Below are 16308 nucleotides of genomic sequence, written 5' to 3' on the forward strand. Positions count from 1 at the left end.
TGGAGAAGATAGGACGATCAACTGGTTACCTGAAGTGTTTGTACACTAATGCGAGAAGCCTGGGCAACAAACAGGAAGAACTGGAGGCCCTGGCCCAGACCAAGAAATATGATTTAATTGGGATAACAGAGACTTGGTGGGATGACTCGCATGACTGGAACACTGTCATGGAAGGGTATAGACTGTTCAGGAACAACAGGCAGGGAAGAAAAGGAGGAGGAGTTGCACTATATGTGGGGGTATGTCTACACTACCCTGCTAGTTTGAACTAGTGGGGTAATGTAGGCATACCGCACTTGCAAATGAAGCCCGGGATTTGAATTTCCCGGGCTTCATTTGCATAAGCGGGGAGCCGCCATTTTTAAAACCCCGCTGGTTCGAACCCCGTGCAGCGCGGCTACACGGGGCACGAACTAGGTAGTTCGAACTAGGCTTCCTAGTTCGAACTACCGTTACTCCTTGTGAAATGAGGAGATGAAGATGGGATGCAAGATGGGATGAAGATGGACAGCCCGTGGTGGGTAAAGAACAGGTTAGGAACTATTTAGAAAAGCTAAACGTACATAAATCCATGGGTCCGGACTTAGTGCATCCGAGGGTACTGAGGGAGTTGGCAAATGTCATTGTGGAGCCTTTGGCTATTATCTTTGAAAAGTCGTGGAGATTGGGAGAAATCCCAGATGATTGGAAAAAGGCAAATGTAGTGCCCATCTTCAAAAAAGGGAAGAAGGATGATCCAGGGAACTATAGGCCAGTCAGTCTTACCTCGGTTCCTGGAAAAATCATGGAAGGGATCCTTAAGGAATCCATATTGAGGCACTTGGATGAGAGGAAAGTGATTAGGAATAGTCAGCATGGATTCACAAAGGGAAAGTCGTGCCTGACCAATCTGATTAGCTTCTATGATGAGGTAACTGGCTCGGTGGACATGGGGAAGTCAGTGGATGTTATATACCTTGACTTTAGCAAGGCTTTTGATACGGTCTCCCACAATATTCTTGCCAGCAAGTTAAGGGATTGTGGATTGGATAAATGGACGGTAAGATGGATAGAAAGATGGCTAGAAGGCCGGGCCCAGCGAGTAGTGATCAATGGCTCGATGTCAGGATGGTGGTCGGTTTCTAGCGGAGTGCCCCAAGGTTCGGTTCTAGGACCGGTTTTGTTCAATATATTTATTAATGATCTGGATGAGGGGATGGATTGCACCCTCAGCAAGTTTGCGGATGACACTAAGCTGGGGGGAGAGGTAGATACGCTTAAGGGCAGAGATAGGGTACAGAATGACTTAGACAAATTGGAGGATTGGGCCACAAGAAATCTGATGAGGTTCAACAAGGACAAGTATAGAGTCCTGCACTTGGGACGGAAGAATCCCAAGCATAGTTACAAGCTGGGGACCAACCGGTTAAGTAGTAGTTCTGCAGAAAAGGACCTGGGGGTTGCAGTGGATGAGAAGCTAGATATGAGTCAACAGTGTGCCCTTGTAGCCAAGAAGGCTAATGGCATATTAGGTTGCATTAAGAGGAGCATTGCCAGCAGATCCAGAGATGTCATCATTCCCCTTTATTCAGCTTTGGTGAGACCGCATCTGGAGTATTGTGTCCAGTTCTGGGCCCCCCACTGCAAAAAGGATGTGGACGCATTGGAGAGGGTCCAGCGGAGGGCAACCAAAATGATTAGGGGGCTGGAGCATATGACTTATGAGGAGAGGCTGAGGGACTTGGGTCTGTTTAGTCTGCAGAAGTGAAGAGTGAGGGGGGATTTGATAGCAGCCTTCAACTTCCTGAAGGGAGGTTCCAAAGAGGATGGAGAGGGGCTGTTCTCAGTAGTGACAGATGACAGAACAAGGAGCAATGGTCTCAAGTTGTGGTGGGAGAGGTCCAGGTTGGATATTAGGAAAAACTATTTCACTAGGAGGGTGGTGAAGCACTAGAATGGGTTACCTAGGGAAGTAGTGGAGTCTCCATCCCTAGAGGTGTTTGTCTTGGCTTGACAAAGCCCTGGCCGGGTTGATTTAGTTGGAATTGGTCCTGCCTAGAGCAGGGGGCTGGACTTGATGACCTTCTGAGGTCTCTTCCAGTTCTATGATTCTATGAATGATATTTCCTTAGTTGCCAGTTTTGTCTGTTTGGCAAACACTCCTCTTTTGTGCTGTATTATAATTTTATCTACATCATTTTACAAAGGATGAATATAGGCAACAAACACAGGAATGCAGGGGCAAGATTAGAAAGGCAAAGGCACAAAATGAGCTCAAACTAGCTACAGGAATAAAGGGAAACAAGAAGACTTTTTATAAATACATTAAAAGCAAGAGGAAGACCAAGGACAGGGTAGGCCCACTGGTCAGTGAGGAGGGAGAAACAGTAACAGGAAACTTGGAAATGGCAGAGATGCTTAATGACTTCTTTATTTCAGTCTTAACCGAGAAGTCTGAAGGAATGCCTAATATAGTGAATGCTAGTGGGAAAGGGGTAGGTTTAGAAGATAAAATAAAAAAGAACAAGTTAAAAATCACCTAGAAAAGTTAGATGTCTGCAAGTCACCAGGACCTGATGAAATGTATCCTAGAACACTCAAGAAGCTGATAGAGGGGGTATCTGAGCCTCTAGATATCATCTTTGGAAAATCATGGGAGACAGGAGAGATTCCAGAGGACTGGAAAAGGGCAAATATAGTGCTCAGCTATACAAAGGGAAATAAGAACAACCAATGAAACTACAGACCAGTTAGTTTAACTTCTGTGCCAGGGAAGATAATGGTGCAAATAATTAAGGAAATCATCTGTAAACACTTGGAAGGTGGCAGGGTGACAGGGAACAGCCAGCATGGATTTGTAAAGAAGAACAAATCATGTCAAACCAATCTGATAGCTTTCTTTGATAGGATAATGAGTCTTGTGGATAAGGGAGAATCAGTGGATGTGGTATACCTAGACTTTAGTAAGGCGTTTGATACGGTCTCGCATGATATTCTTATCAATAAACTAGGCAAATACAACTTAGAAGGGGCTACTATAAGGTGCATGCATAACTGGCTGGGTAACCGTAGTCAGAGAGTAGTTATTAATAGTTCACAATCCTGCTGGAAAGGTATAACAAGTGGGGTTCCGTAGGGGTCTGTTTTGGGACTGGCTCTGTTTAATATCTTCATCAACGATTTAGATATTGGCATAGAAAGTATGGTCATTAAGTTTGCAGATGATACCAAGCTGGGAGGGGTTGCGACTAATCTGAAGGATAGGGTCAAAATTCAAAATGATCTGGACAAATTGGAGAAATGGTCTGAGGTAAACAGGATGAAGTTTAATAAAGACAAATGCAAAGTGCTCCACTTAGGAAGGAACAATCAGTTTCACACATACAGAATGGGAAGTGACTGTCTAGGAAGGAGTATGGCAGAAAGGGATCTAGGGGTTATAGTGGACCACAAGCTGAATATGAGTCAGCAGTGTGATGCTGTTGCATAAAAAGCAAACATGATTCTGGGATGCATTAACAGGTGTGTTGTGAGCAAGACACGAGAAGTCATTCTTCCGCTCTACTCTGCACTAGTTAGGCCTCAGTTGGAGTATTGTGTCCAGTTCTGGGCACCGCATTTCAAGAAGGAAGTGGAGAAATTGGAGAGGGTCCAGAGAAGAGCAACAATAATGATTAAAGGTCTACAGAACATGACGTATGAAGGAATCATAGAATCATAGAATAATAGGACTGGAAGGGACCTCAAGAGGTCATCGAGTCCAGCCCCCCGCCCTCAAGGCAGGACCAAGCTCCGTCTACACCATCTATCTAACCTGTTCTTAAATATCTCCAGAGAGGGAGATTCCACCACCTCCCTTGGCAATTTATTCCAATATTTGACCACCCTGACAGTTAGGAATTTTTTCCTAATGTCCAATCTAAACCTCCCCTGCTGCACTTTAAGCCCATTACTCCTTGTCCTGTCCTCAGAAACCAAGAGGAACAAATTTTCTCCTTCCTCCTTGTGACACCCTTTTAGATATTTGAAAACCGCTATCATGTCCCCCCTTAATCTTCTTTTTTCCAAACTAAACAAGCCCAGTTCATGAAGCCTGGCTTCATAGGTCATGTTCTCTAAACCTTTAATCATTCTTGTCGCTCTTCTCTGTACCCTTTCCAATTTCTCCACATCTTTCTTGAAATGTGGCGCCCAGAACTGGACACAGTACTCCAGCTGAGGCCTAACTAGTGCAGAGTAGAGTGGCAGAATGACTTCACGAGTTTTGCTTACAACACACCTGTTGATACAACCTAGAATCATATTTGCTTTTTTTGCAACAGCATCACACTGTTGACTCATATTCAACTTGTGGTCCACTATGACCCCTAGATCCCTTTCCGCCATGCTCCTTCCTAGACAGTCGCTTCCCATCTTGTATGTATGGAACTGATTGTTCCTTCCTAAGTGGAGCACTTTGCATTTCTCTTTATTAAACCTCATCCTGTTTACCTCTGACCATTTCTCTAACTTGCTAAGGTCATTTTGAATTATGTCCCTATCCTCCAAAGAAGTTGCAACCCCACCCAGTTTGGTATCATCTGCAAACTTAATAAGCGTACTCTCTATCCAATATCTACATCATTGATGAAGATATTGAACAGTACGGGTCCCAAAACAGACCCTTGAGGAACTCCACTTGTTATCCCTTTCCAGCAGGATTTAGAACCATTAACAACAACTCTCTGACTACGGTTATCCAGCCAATTATGCACCCACCTTATCGTGGCCCTATCTAAGTTATATTTGCCTAGTTTATCAATAAGAATATCATGCGAGACCGTATCAAATGCCTTACTAAAGTCTAGGTATAAAGTCTAGGTATAAAGACGGTCCCCAGCAGACCACAGGCACCCGGACTGAAGCCGCAGCCGCGGGGGGGTCCCGCGCCTCTGAGGCTTTGCCAGAGCAAAGCCTCAGAGGCGCGGGGAACTGCCGCTGCTGCCGCTTCAGTCAAAGCGGCAGCAGCGGCGGTTCCCCGCGCCTCTGAGGCTTTGCTCTGGCAAAGCCTCAGAGGCGCGGGACCCCCCCGCGGCTGCGGCTTCAGTCCGGGTGCCTGTGGTCTGCTGGGGACCGTCCCCAGCAGACCACAGGCACCCAGACTGGAGCGGCAGCAGCGGCGGTTCCCCCCGCCTCTGAGGCTTTGCTCTGGCAAAGCCTCAGAGGCGCGGGACCCCCCGCGGCTGCGGCTTCAGTCCGGGTGCCTGTGGTCTGCTGGGGACGGTCCCCAGCAGACCACAGGCACCCTGACTGAAGCCGCAGCCGCGGGGAGTCCCGCGCCTCAGAGGCTTTGCCAGAGCAAAGCCTCTGAGGCGCGGCACCCCGCTGCCGCTGCGGCTCTGCTCCCCGTGTCCCTGGTCTGCTGGGGGGGGGGGCGCAGCTAGTGTGCTCCCCCCCCCCCCAGCAGACCAGGCTTTTGTTTTGGACTCTGGGGCAGAGCAGCTGGGGCGCTGCCGATTGGTCCTGCAGCGCCCGTGGGCACTACTGGACCAACCTGGCAGCACCCCAGCTGCTCTGCCCCAGGTCCTGATTCAGCCGCTGCTGGTCAGTTTCAGCAGCGGCTGAATCAGGACGTCTGGGGCAGAGCAGATGGGGTGCTGCTGGGTTGGTCCAGTAGCACCCCAGCTGCTCTGCCCCAGGCGTCCCCAAGTCAGCTTCTGCTGAAACTGACCAGCGCTGACTACAGGAAGCCCCAGGCAGAGTTGCTCTGCCCCGGGCTTCCTGGAATCAGCTGCTGATCAGTTTCAGCAGCAGCTGACTTGGGGACGCCTGGGGTTCTTAAGTTGATTCTGTATGTAAGTCAGAACTGGCGGTCAGTTTCAGCAGTGTCTGAATCTGGACGCCAGTTCCGACTTACATACAGATTCAACTTAAGAACAAACCTACAGTCCCTATCTTGTACGTAACCCGGGGACTGCCTGTATATCAACTCTATTCTTTAAAAAGGGTATAATAGTTTAACTGCTGTTTGACCAGTAGAGGGTGCTCATACATCAGTTTTGCTTGTCTTATAACAACAGGCCAAACCTGGGTGCCTAATATCAGGTACATAACAACCATTCTTTCAAAACTGCAAAGCCGCTCAATAGCTCTTGTTGAGTTCAATGACAGCTGTTAGGTGCCCAGAATTTTTGAAAATCAGATCACTAAATCTATATCTAGGAATCCAGATAGCTGGCTCAATTATTTCACTAAAGAGCACGTGAACTATAAATGTTCAGCATCTCTGAAAAAGCATGTTACTTATTTAAATGCTTAAATTTTGGCAAAAACTTGAAAAAAATGTCTATAGTTTTGCTAGAGACTGAAGTTCTCTGTGCATGACTAGACACAGCGAAAAAAGAATCCACTGAGTTCTTGAAGTCAGTGATAACACAGGAGCCAGTTAATAACAATTTCTGGCTGTGTGATGTGAACAGCTGTCCACTGAAAAATGAACTGAGTCCTACCAAATTCACTTCACACAGGCCACCATATAGTCATCAAATGGGTGACTGTTTATGTAATTTGGATGTGAAGGAGGTAGAGAGAGATGAAAACCTCACTATCCTATCACCATTCTCCTAAAATATCAATTTCCTAGGCCAGGGGTGGGGATCCTTTTTTGAGTCGGGGGACGCTGACTATGCAAAAATCAGTCAGGGGCTGCACACAAGTGAGAAACCAACAAAAGCCCACAAAACCCAAACCCTCACTGACATGGCCCCTGAATGAGAAACAGAAAGACAAGCCCCACATTCTCCTCGCATACCAGGGCCTAGTGGGGCCCATGTTAGTAGACTTTGTGTGCTCCAGTCCCTCTATTAGCACAGGCTCCTCAGTGCTAGGTGGGGAGCCCTGAGCCTTGGGGACCAGATCCAGGCAAGCTGGGGACTGCCTCTGAACCCCAGACCTGAGGTTCCTCACTCTGTCCTAGGCAGTAGGACAGACCTAAAGGAGGAACAGACTCTCAACTTACTTGTGACACAAAGGTTGCCCCGATTCAAGTCCTGATTTCTGAGTGGCTGAATCATACCTTCCATGAATACTGCAGCCATCTAAAGAGGTTTACTACTTTGTTAATCCCACAGCTCACAGATTAGCTCTTAAAGAGGGATTTAGGTCCTTTATATTCCTGTTGAAATCCTGAGGATTCCCATTTCCAAAATACCATCCTTGCATAGTGGTTGTTATCTTCCTTCCGGCCAATGAGGTTTGAGAGACAATCAATACAATTTTTCAGTTAGGAAGAGGAAGGCACTGAAAGGGATGTAGCTGCTCTTACCCTTCTTTTGTAGAGAATGAACCCCAGTACAGCTTCAACCCAGCCATTCAAATATTATGTAGATCGAATAACATTTTCAACATCACCTAAGACACCTAGGAACTAGAGTGCCACTAGTCCTAAACCACTTATGTACTTTTAAAAAATTCACCTATTATGGAAAGGACAATTAATTGTTATTGAGGTCACCAACGATAAAAATCCTTTAGTTTATCACCTGTGTCCTCCCCCTGTACTTACAGGAAAGATATATTTTATGTTGCTTTGGATTACATCTGGCCTATTGGTTGCAGGTTAGAAGAGGGAAGCTACAAAGGCACTAAACATGATACCAGTGTAGCGGAAAGAAAACTGAGGAGAGGCAGAAAATAATTGAGTGAATAAACATTGCAGAGGCTTTGACAGGGGCTGAGACAACTGATCAAGGAGTAGAAGGAAAGAGGCTGAGGCCCATCAACGGGACTGAAGCAGTCATGAGCAAACCATGCCCGGGAGCCATTCTCCTGTCCATTGCTGGTACAGTGTTGCTTCAGGCACACTGAAATGCAGTCACCTCTAGGGTGGGCTGGACAGCTGTTTAACACCTGCACAAGGTTTCAGGCAGGGGGCAGTGCGGGCTGCCTTCCTGCAGAGCCTCCATCCAAACTACTGTGCCCTCCTGGCTTAGGAAAAGAATAAATAGGAAGAAAGGAAATTAATCCACTCAGTCTCACGTCCCCTAGGCAGGGAATGAGCCATCTACATTAGGCCCCAGCTGGAGTATCATGTCCAGTTCTGGGCTCCACATTTCAGGAAACATGGAGAAACTGGAGAAAGTCCAGAGAAGATCAACACAAATGATGAAAGGTCTAGAGAACATGAGATATGAGGCAAGGCTGAAGAAATTGGCCTTGTTTACCTTGGAAAAGGGACATGAGAGCAGCTTTCAAGTATCTAAAAGAGTATCATAAGGAAGAGGAAGAAAATTTGTTCTGCTTGGCTTCTGAGGTTAAGATGAGAAGCAATGGGCTTAAACTGCAGCAAGGGAGGTTTAGGTTGGACATTAGGAAAAACTTCCTGCCTGTCAGGGTGGTTAAACACTGGAATAAATTGTCCAGGGAGGTTGTGGAATCTCCATCACTGGAGATATTTAAGACCAGGTTAGACAGACACCTGTCAGGGATGAGCTAGGGCAACTCAACTTTGGAAGCCCCAGGGGCCACACTGATACTTACAGAACATGCTGAGGGCCTCAACTTAAGTGTGGTTACATATGCAAGCAAATATATACAAATAGCTTCTCTCACACTGATGGGCATGAATACAAAGATTAAGGCAAGACTACACAACACACAGGCCCCATTTAAGTCAGTTCCGCTGATATTAATAAAATGCAACATTTATCCGATTTCTACCCATGTGACAGCACTTTTCATGAGCAATGACAGTCCAAGAATTTAACTACTAAAACATCTCAACAGAAGATTATTACACTGACTACTTTTGTTTTGGCTCCCACTCGCCTGCCACATGTTGATCCCCACATAAACCCAAACTGCACTGCGGGGCAGACAAACTGGCAGTGGGCTGCATACCAAGTTATTAATACATATTTGTAAACCTTTACCTTTTCTCTCTGCTGCGATGTCTCCTCTCCTTGCTCCATCATCTCCCCTGGTGCCTGCTGCCCCCCAACTCCTCATCCTCCTCTGCTGTCCTGACTCCTGCCCTTTTCACTGCCCTCAGCCCTCCTGCGACCTGCCCCCTTCCTCCAGCCCTTTTCTCCTCCCTGTGCCCACTCCTCCAGTAGCCCCACTCTGATCATGTGAGCTACCCCTCTTCTAACACCTCCCTCTACACACCTGCCTTGCCTCTCTCCTCTGGTGCTGGTCCCTCCCCTGCAGGTGTCTGCCCGTCTGCTTCACCCCAGAATCCCCTGGCACCTGCACCTTCCCTTAGCCCTGCACCCTCCTGGTGCCCCCCCTTCCCTTACTGACCCTGCTCCCTTTGCCCTCTTTTTCCCTGATGCCCACCCCCTCACCACTCTCTGCCTGTTTCCCTTCTGCCCCTCTGTGCCCTCACACATGACTTGCTCCATGAGCAATGACAGTCCAGTGTGCAGAGGGAGGTGTTAGAAGAGGGGTAGCTCACATGATCAGAGTGGGGCTACTGGAGGAGTGGGCACAGGGAGGAGAGAAGGGCTGGTGGAAGAGGGCAAGTCCCAGCACCTCCCCCTCTCCCTCTAGCCCCCAATGCCCTTCCCCTCTCCTCGCATCACCTGTCCCCCCTCCCACTGACACCTCCCCTCCTGCCCTTTCCCTCATTGTCTGCACTTGGCCCCCTGCCATTTGTCTCTCCTCCACCCTGCCTCTTGATTCCTTCCCCTTTCTTCCCCCTCTCCCTAAGCCCCTCTGCCCAAGCTCCTTCCCCTTCCTCTCTGCCCAAGCCCCTGCTCCTTCCCTTCCTTTCCCCTCTGCCCCTCCTCTACCTTCTGCCTTCCACGTTGTGGGTCTGGAGTTTGCAATCAGGCCCAGGAGGCCGAACCCGGAGGCAGCCACGCAACGTGCCTCCGAGGAGTTTTAAAATCCCAGGCTGTGACGTCATGCTCAGGCATCCTCCCCGCCCACCTGCAACGCGCATGGAAGCAGCAGCAGCCGGCGAGGGGGAGCCATGCTGAGCCGCGCACGGCAGGGATGGTCCGGGGCTGAGGGGGACACTCTGGGGGCAGGGTGGGAGGACGCGCGGGGGGCCAGCAGAGAGGGTCCGGGGCCCATTCCAGGCAGAGCTGGGGGAGAGACCCAGCTCCACATATTGCTGGAGCAGGGCCCCCGGCTCTGTAACTCGCCGGCACTTCCGGGTTCAGGGGTGTGGGGTCTGATTCGGCTGAATCAGCTTAAGGCCGGCCCTGGCAGGGAGCACAGGATGATTCGGAACGCAAGAAATCCCTGCTCGCCCTGTGCTATCTGTGGCATCCCCCCTTTCTGCCTCTCTGAGAGGCAGCAAGTGCGGGGACAGTAGCTGGTGCTGGGGGGGAGCAGGCTTAAAAGCCAGTTCCTCCCAGCACTGTCTCTAGAGTGCAGCCTGCCCCCTCTCCCTCTGCCTCTATCAGAAGCAGCAAGGGGGCAATACTGGACGCTGCTGGGAAGCAGCCCCTGTCCGCCTGCGTCCGAGTGGGGAACTGGTCCCCCCGTGGACAGGGGCTGTTGCCACCAAGCAGCCCCTGTTCATGGCAGCCAGGGCTGGCTGCAGGTCCATGGCCATCCCTAGCTGCCGCAAACGGGGGATGGTGCTGGAGCAGGCTCTGTCCAGCTGCTCTTACTACATTTAAAATTCAGAGCAGCAGCGCAGGTGGCTCTGGAACTGGCTCCTAGAGCTACCTCTGCTGTGGTTCTGCACAGCAGCGCTTATTGACTAATCATATAGTCAATACAAATTGTATTGATTAAATGATTACCCAGATAATCACATTTTAATATCCTTAATCCCAGATATAGGTAATGCTCAGGACAGTGCCACAAGAATGGCATGTACTGTGTGCTGAATTACCAGACTTGTTCCTGTGTTGGAGTATGAAGTGGCATTTCAGAGGTAGCATAGAAGACCCCTCCCACTCTCATTTTCATAGAAGGCCACTCAAGAGTGAGAATTTCCTGAGATAGCTAAATCTAAAAATTGAAGTTGAATCTGTGAAGAGTCAAAGGGACAAAAGCAGCTAAGTGTGATTTTCCACACCTGCAAACCATCATTTAGTGACAATCAGAGAAAATCCAAGCAGAACTTTATACACTGAAATAGTGCCATGTAAGCGATGCTTAATAGAGACCCAAAGTTTTAAAAGTGAGCTTAGAGAAAACTTGATATATGTTTAAAATCAATGAACTGCATACTATTTGAAATCCTGCTTTCCCCGTTACATATGTATTATCTGTCATTTTGATGTATTTGATGAATATTTGAAAGTGATGAAGGCAAACTTAGGCTTCCTTTAGTGATTCATGTTGGGTATCTTTTTAAACACCCCTAAGTGACTCGGAAACCTGAAACCAGCAAATTTGTCTGTGACAAAAGTCAGGTTTGCCCCCATGCCCAATCTCCTTATACTAATGGGGTTCATATCCTGCAGTAAGGAATTCCTAGGAATTGCCTATTGATTTAATTAATGTATTATTTATTGTTTTTTTTTAAATACTCCAGAAAACCAGAAGAAGTGTATCTAGGAGATGCTGGTGAGGTGCTTTTCATGGCTTGTCATTAATCTGGGAGTCTCTCATGTTGGCCAGTTTTGATGGGATGTGGAAGAATTAATTTATTCTTTGGTTATGCTGCTTGGGAAAATTATGAAGTAGGGAGGTTAGAGTGTAACCAAGTAACTGTTCAACCAAAAAGCTGATGCTTATCACTTAATGGTGTCGGTTACACTCTAGCTCCCAGGAGATGGCTTCACTCCTCCCAGGGAGCCAAGGGCTGCCCGCTACACTTCCCAGGAGGAGGCTTCATTGCTGCAGCAAAGCCACCTTTACAGGAGTGGAGCTGGCTGGGGAGGCTTTATACCGCAGAGCTCACAATGTGTAACTGCGTAACCGCGGAGATTTTCAGCAGTTACATGGTTTCCTATTTAACCAAATTTTAACATCCCTATTGTGAAGGATGCAGCCACAAAGAAGAAAATCTAAAGGAGGCATTGCATAAATGTTCCACGAAGACAGTCTCTGTGTTAGAGGTTCCCTTGATGTTTATAGCAGCAATGAATTCTCACCATATCTTGAAGGCTTTTCCCATGTACACATGAGGCTGGCTCATTATGTAATAAATATTAATCTTCAAAGTCAAGGCCACAATTCAGCCGCGTCTTATTTATATTTTTAAATATGCAACTAGCACACCTGTCTCTTGTTTGATGGGGAGATGCAGCTAGAGTGTTGCCGTTGGCAACTGATAGACCACTTGAGGTTAATTCAGCAGTTTCCCTGGGCAACCTTTACAACAAAGTTCTGTGGAATGTCCTTAATGAACGAAAGACACAGATAAAGGAAGATTTATTAGTGAAAAAAATTAATGATGAGGTCAGAGCCCTGAGCTCCATATTTATCGACCCAGGAGGGGGTGAGGACAATAATATAAGAGTTAAAGGTTCAGGTTTTATTGTAGATTTTATCTGAGAACTGCATCATTTTGCATTATTTATATCTTGTGCCTGAATTTACTCCCTTCAAATCCCACTCCTCTTCTTTTGGAGGGCTGCCACCTTTTTGAATATCATATGATTAATTCCTTCCCCCACAAAATTTATATTATGCTAGGGAGCCATAGATGCTTCCCCCCCTAAATACTGGGGTCAAATTAATCTCAAGTATGAAGTGAACAGATTGGCAGCATCCCCGGTAGGGATGTGAACGGGTAAAGGGGACTGCTCTAGCCTGCTTGCCCCTGTTTAAACAGTTAGGCTGAGTCTAGACTGGCAAGTTTTTCCGCAAAAACAGCTGCTTTTGCGCACAAACTTGCCAGCTGTCTACACTGGCCGCTTGATTGTGCGCCAAAGCACTGACGTTCTACTGTCTGAAAGCAGTGCTTCTTGCGCAAATGCTTTGACGTTCCCGTTCGGGCAAAAGCCCTTTTCCGGAAATGTTTTTGCGCAAGAGGGCCAGTGTAGACAGCTAAAAACTGTTTTGTGCAAAAAAGCCCCGATGGTGAAAATGGCGATCGGGGCTTTCTTGAGCAGAACCGCATCTAGATTGGCACGGACGCTTTTCCGCAAAAAGTGTTTCTGCGGAAAAGCGTTCGTGCCAATCTAGATGCTCTTTTCCGCAAATGCTTTTAACGGAAAAACTTTTCCGTTAAAAGCATTTGCGGAAAATCATGGCAGTCTAGACTTAGCCTTAATGTTTAACTGGTTAATGAATTAAACAGGACTTCAGGATTTTACATCCCTAGCCCCCAGGGATGCAACCGGTAAGGATGTTAAATTGTGGTTAACTGACTAGTCAAATAGTCAATGGAATTTCCATCGACTACTCAACTAAGTCTATAGGCACCTCCGCATTCCTCCTTTGAAATGTACATGGGGCTCTTGTACATTTCAGAGGAGGAATGTGGAACACTGCTGCAGCCTGGGGCCAGCAGGAAGTCCCGCTGACACAGGGCTGTGCCAACTTTGAAATGTACAAGAGCAGAGGTGTACAGAGGGTGTTATGCGCCCGGGGACAAAGGCAAAATTTGCGCCCCCCTGGACTCTACCGCCATGCAGCAGGGCCCCAAATCTGGCACATGTCTGAGCCCAACCCTGGGAGGGGGAGGGAGCTTCTACTGTATCTTCCCCCGCCCCTTCCAGTTTGGGGCTGGGCCCCTGCATGCACTAACCCACTGGTGGAGACGGAGAAGCATCAGGTTGGGAGCAGAGAGGAGGCTCCAGCCGGTGCACGGAAGAGGAACTGGCAAGTCGAGGGATGACAGGGGGAGTGGAGGGAGACTAAACTGTGGCCCCCCCTAGAGTTGCACCCGGGGGTAACTGCCCCCTCCGCATCCCACGTGCTACATCACTGTACAGAAGTCCCCAGTGGGGGCTCTTGTGCATTTCAAAGCAACAGCACAGCATGGAGCCCAGGGTCAGTGGGGGACTCAGAGTCAGAGTGCTCCATGCTGCACTGCCAATTTGAAATGCCACATGGACCTGGGATCAGCTGGGGAGCCTGGGATCAGCTGGGGACTACCCAGCTGACCGCGGGTTCTGTGCAGCATTTCCCCAGAACCCGGGCTCCATGTGCAGCAGCTCTATCTGATAGAGGCAGCAGCGGGGAGCGGGGAATCGACTAGTCTTTAACATCCTTAGCAAGTAGGTACAATAAGAACAGTTTCCATGGGCTTTCTACTGTCCAAGTGAATCACTTATCGACAAGTCTTTTTTGAGTGTATGGGTGTGTTGGGAGGTAGAGGGGGGAGGGCAGAAAGGAGCCTGGGAAAAAAACTGAAAAAATTCCAAGCCTGTTTCTTCATTACCCTGTCATTTCAAAAGCTGAGAAAAGGGAGCCTAAAATGCTACCCTTTCATCTTGCATCCATGTAAATGACTAAGCAAGGTGCCAGGCAGTGGAGAATCAGGTCCCACAACTTCATCTCCTGTGGATTCTGAAGTCAGTTGCTAGAGTGAAAAGCAAGATTCTGTTTTCATCTAGCATGGAAGCACACAAAGCTCCTTGAACCACAGTCAATGAAACAATTGAGGGCTACTACCCCATTTTCTCTGGCAAATAAATAATACTGCCTCAGGCTGCTTATTCTTTGGACACTTGGTGCCCATTTTAGTTTCCACCATGATCCATCCTTTCGGAAGGCTGTTGCTGTTTCATGTTGAACTCCACTCTTCTGCTCCTGTCCCAATTAGTCAGCAGCAAAGACAAGACTAAAAGAGAGGCAAACAGCAGTATGAGAGTGCTGCTCATACTGGCCACACGTGAACATTTGAATGTGTGCTGCTTTGCGGTGTTCTGGGTTGCAGTTAGCTGCGTGCATGCCTTCACACTTCCCCAAAAAGCATTGCTAATGCACCTCAGTCCTTACATCTGCATCATCCCCATGCTGTTCCGCTCTAGAGATGTAAGTGACTAATCAACTAGTCACCACTTGACTAGTCGCTTCCTCTCCCACTTGCTGCCTCTATCAGAGAGAGGCACCAAGGGGGGGGGGAAGAGAGCAGGAGCTGGTGCTGAGGGGAGACAGCCTAAAAGCCAGTTCCCCCAGCACAATCTCCGCAGGGGGGCCTAGGAAACAGAGGTGCAGCAGGGGAAATGGCACAAGCAGGAACCTCGGGGGGGGGGGAGGGCTCTTGTACATTTCAAAGGGAGAGGCATAGCTGTCAGGACCCTGCACAAGTGGGGAATGCCTTGGTTTCCACTCGCACAGGTTCCCCGCTGCACCTCTTCCTTTGAAATATACAAAAGCCACTGGCGGCTCATGTGCATTTCAAAGGCAGAGGTGCAGTGGGATAGGGAGCACCCCCCTTATCGACTAATTGAGTAGTTAACAGAAATTCCATTGATTACTCGATTAGCTGATTAATTGAAATGTAACATCCCTATTCCAATCCAGAGTCTTTCCTTGGCAAGGATGGACAGTTGTGCCAGACAGCTCTGAAATTCTGTGATATACATTATATAATCAGGGCTATAACGAGACTAGCAAACTTGTCTGTGACCAAAGTCAAACTTTGCATTCTGTGCCTGATCTCTCAGAAACTGACCCTGAAACGCCAGCATTCCTGAAGAGCTCTGCATACAACTCCTAGAATTTCAAGCATCCAAGAAAAACTGTAGATCTTATTAAAAGCTCAAAAATGCATTATTTTATTTTCATTTCAAAAGGAACGGAGCATCTTTAAAGACATATAAAGTACAAGCCTATCTTAACACTACGGAAGAGAGCTGTTGAAGACTTAAATGAAATTTAGGAAAAGGAAATGGAAAGCAATAAGAAGAGCTGTAACTATTACTCATTGCCCTTCAAGTGTAAATTGCAATGTACATGTTTGCTTGGCAGTGATTGTGTCTAAATCAATGAAGGCTTTGCAGGTAACTGATGACTATGAAGTGGTTTTCATTTGATTCCTCCCTAGCTCTTTTGTATCTGTGCTTGCACATCCATTCCACAATGGTTGGTTTGTGGTTAGGGGAGGCTCACAGAGGTGGAAATACAGAGTTGCCACAGTTTGGATGAGTGGACTCAGGATAGAAATAACAGGGGATGTTTCAGTGCTGAACAGAGCGCACTGGCAGAGCTGTGCTCACTATAGTCAAAGCTATCAGTCTCATGCGAGATAAATAGCTATAAATATGAATGTGTATATAAGATATATATGATTACCCCCACTTTAATAGTGAATAGGGCAGGGTAATGCTCCCCTGTAGCAGATCAACTCTTCTTAGCATCCCAATCTATTTCTTAGTTAAACATTTAATTTATAACAAGGTGCTGAGGCTCTGAGCACTGCAGGTAACAAGTGATTTGCAATTACGTATTTTAAAATAAAAACAAAAAGCAAGGGAATGCTAATATTTC

The sequence above is a fragment of the Pelodiscus sinensis genome, chromosome 26 (assembly GCF_049634645.1).
Source record: "Pelodiscus sinensis isolate JC-2024 chromosome 26, ASM4963464v1, whole genome shotgun sequence".
Lineage (NCBI taxonomy): Eukaryota > Metazoa > Chordata > Testudines > Trionychidae > Pelodiscus > Pelodiscus sinensis.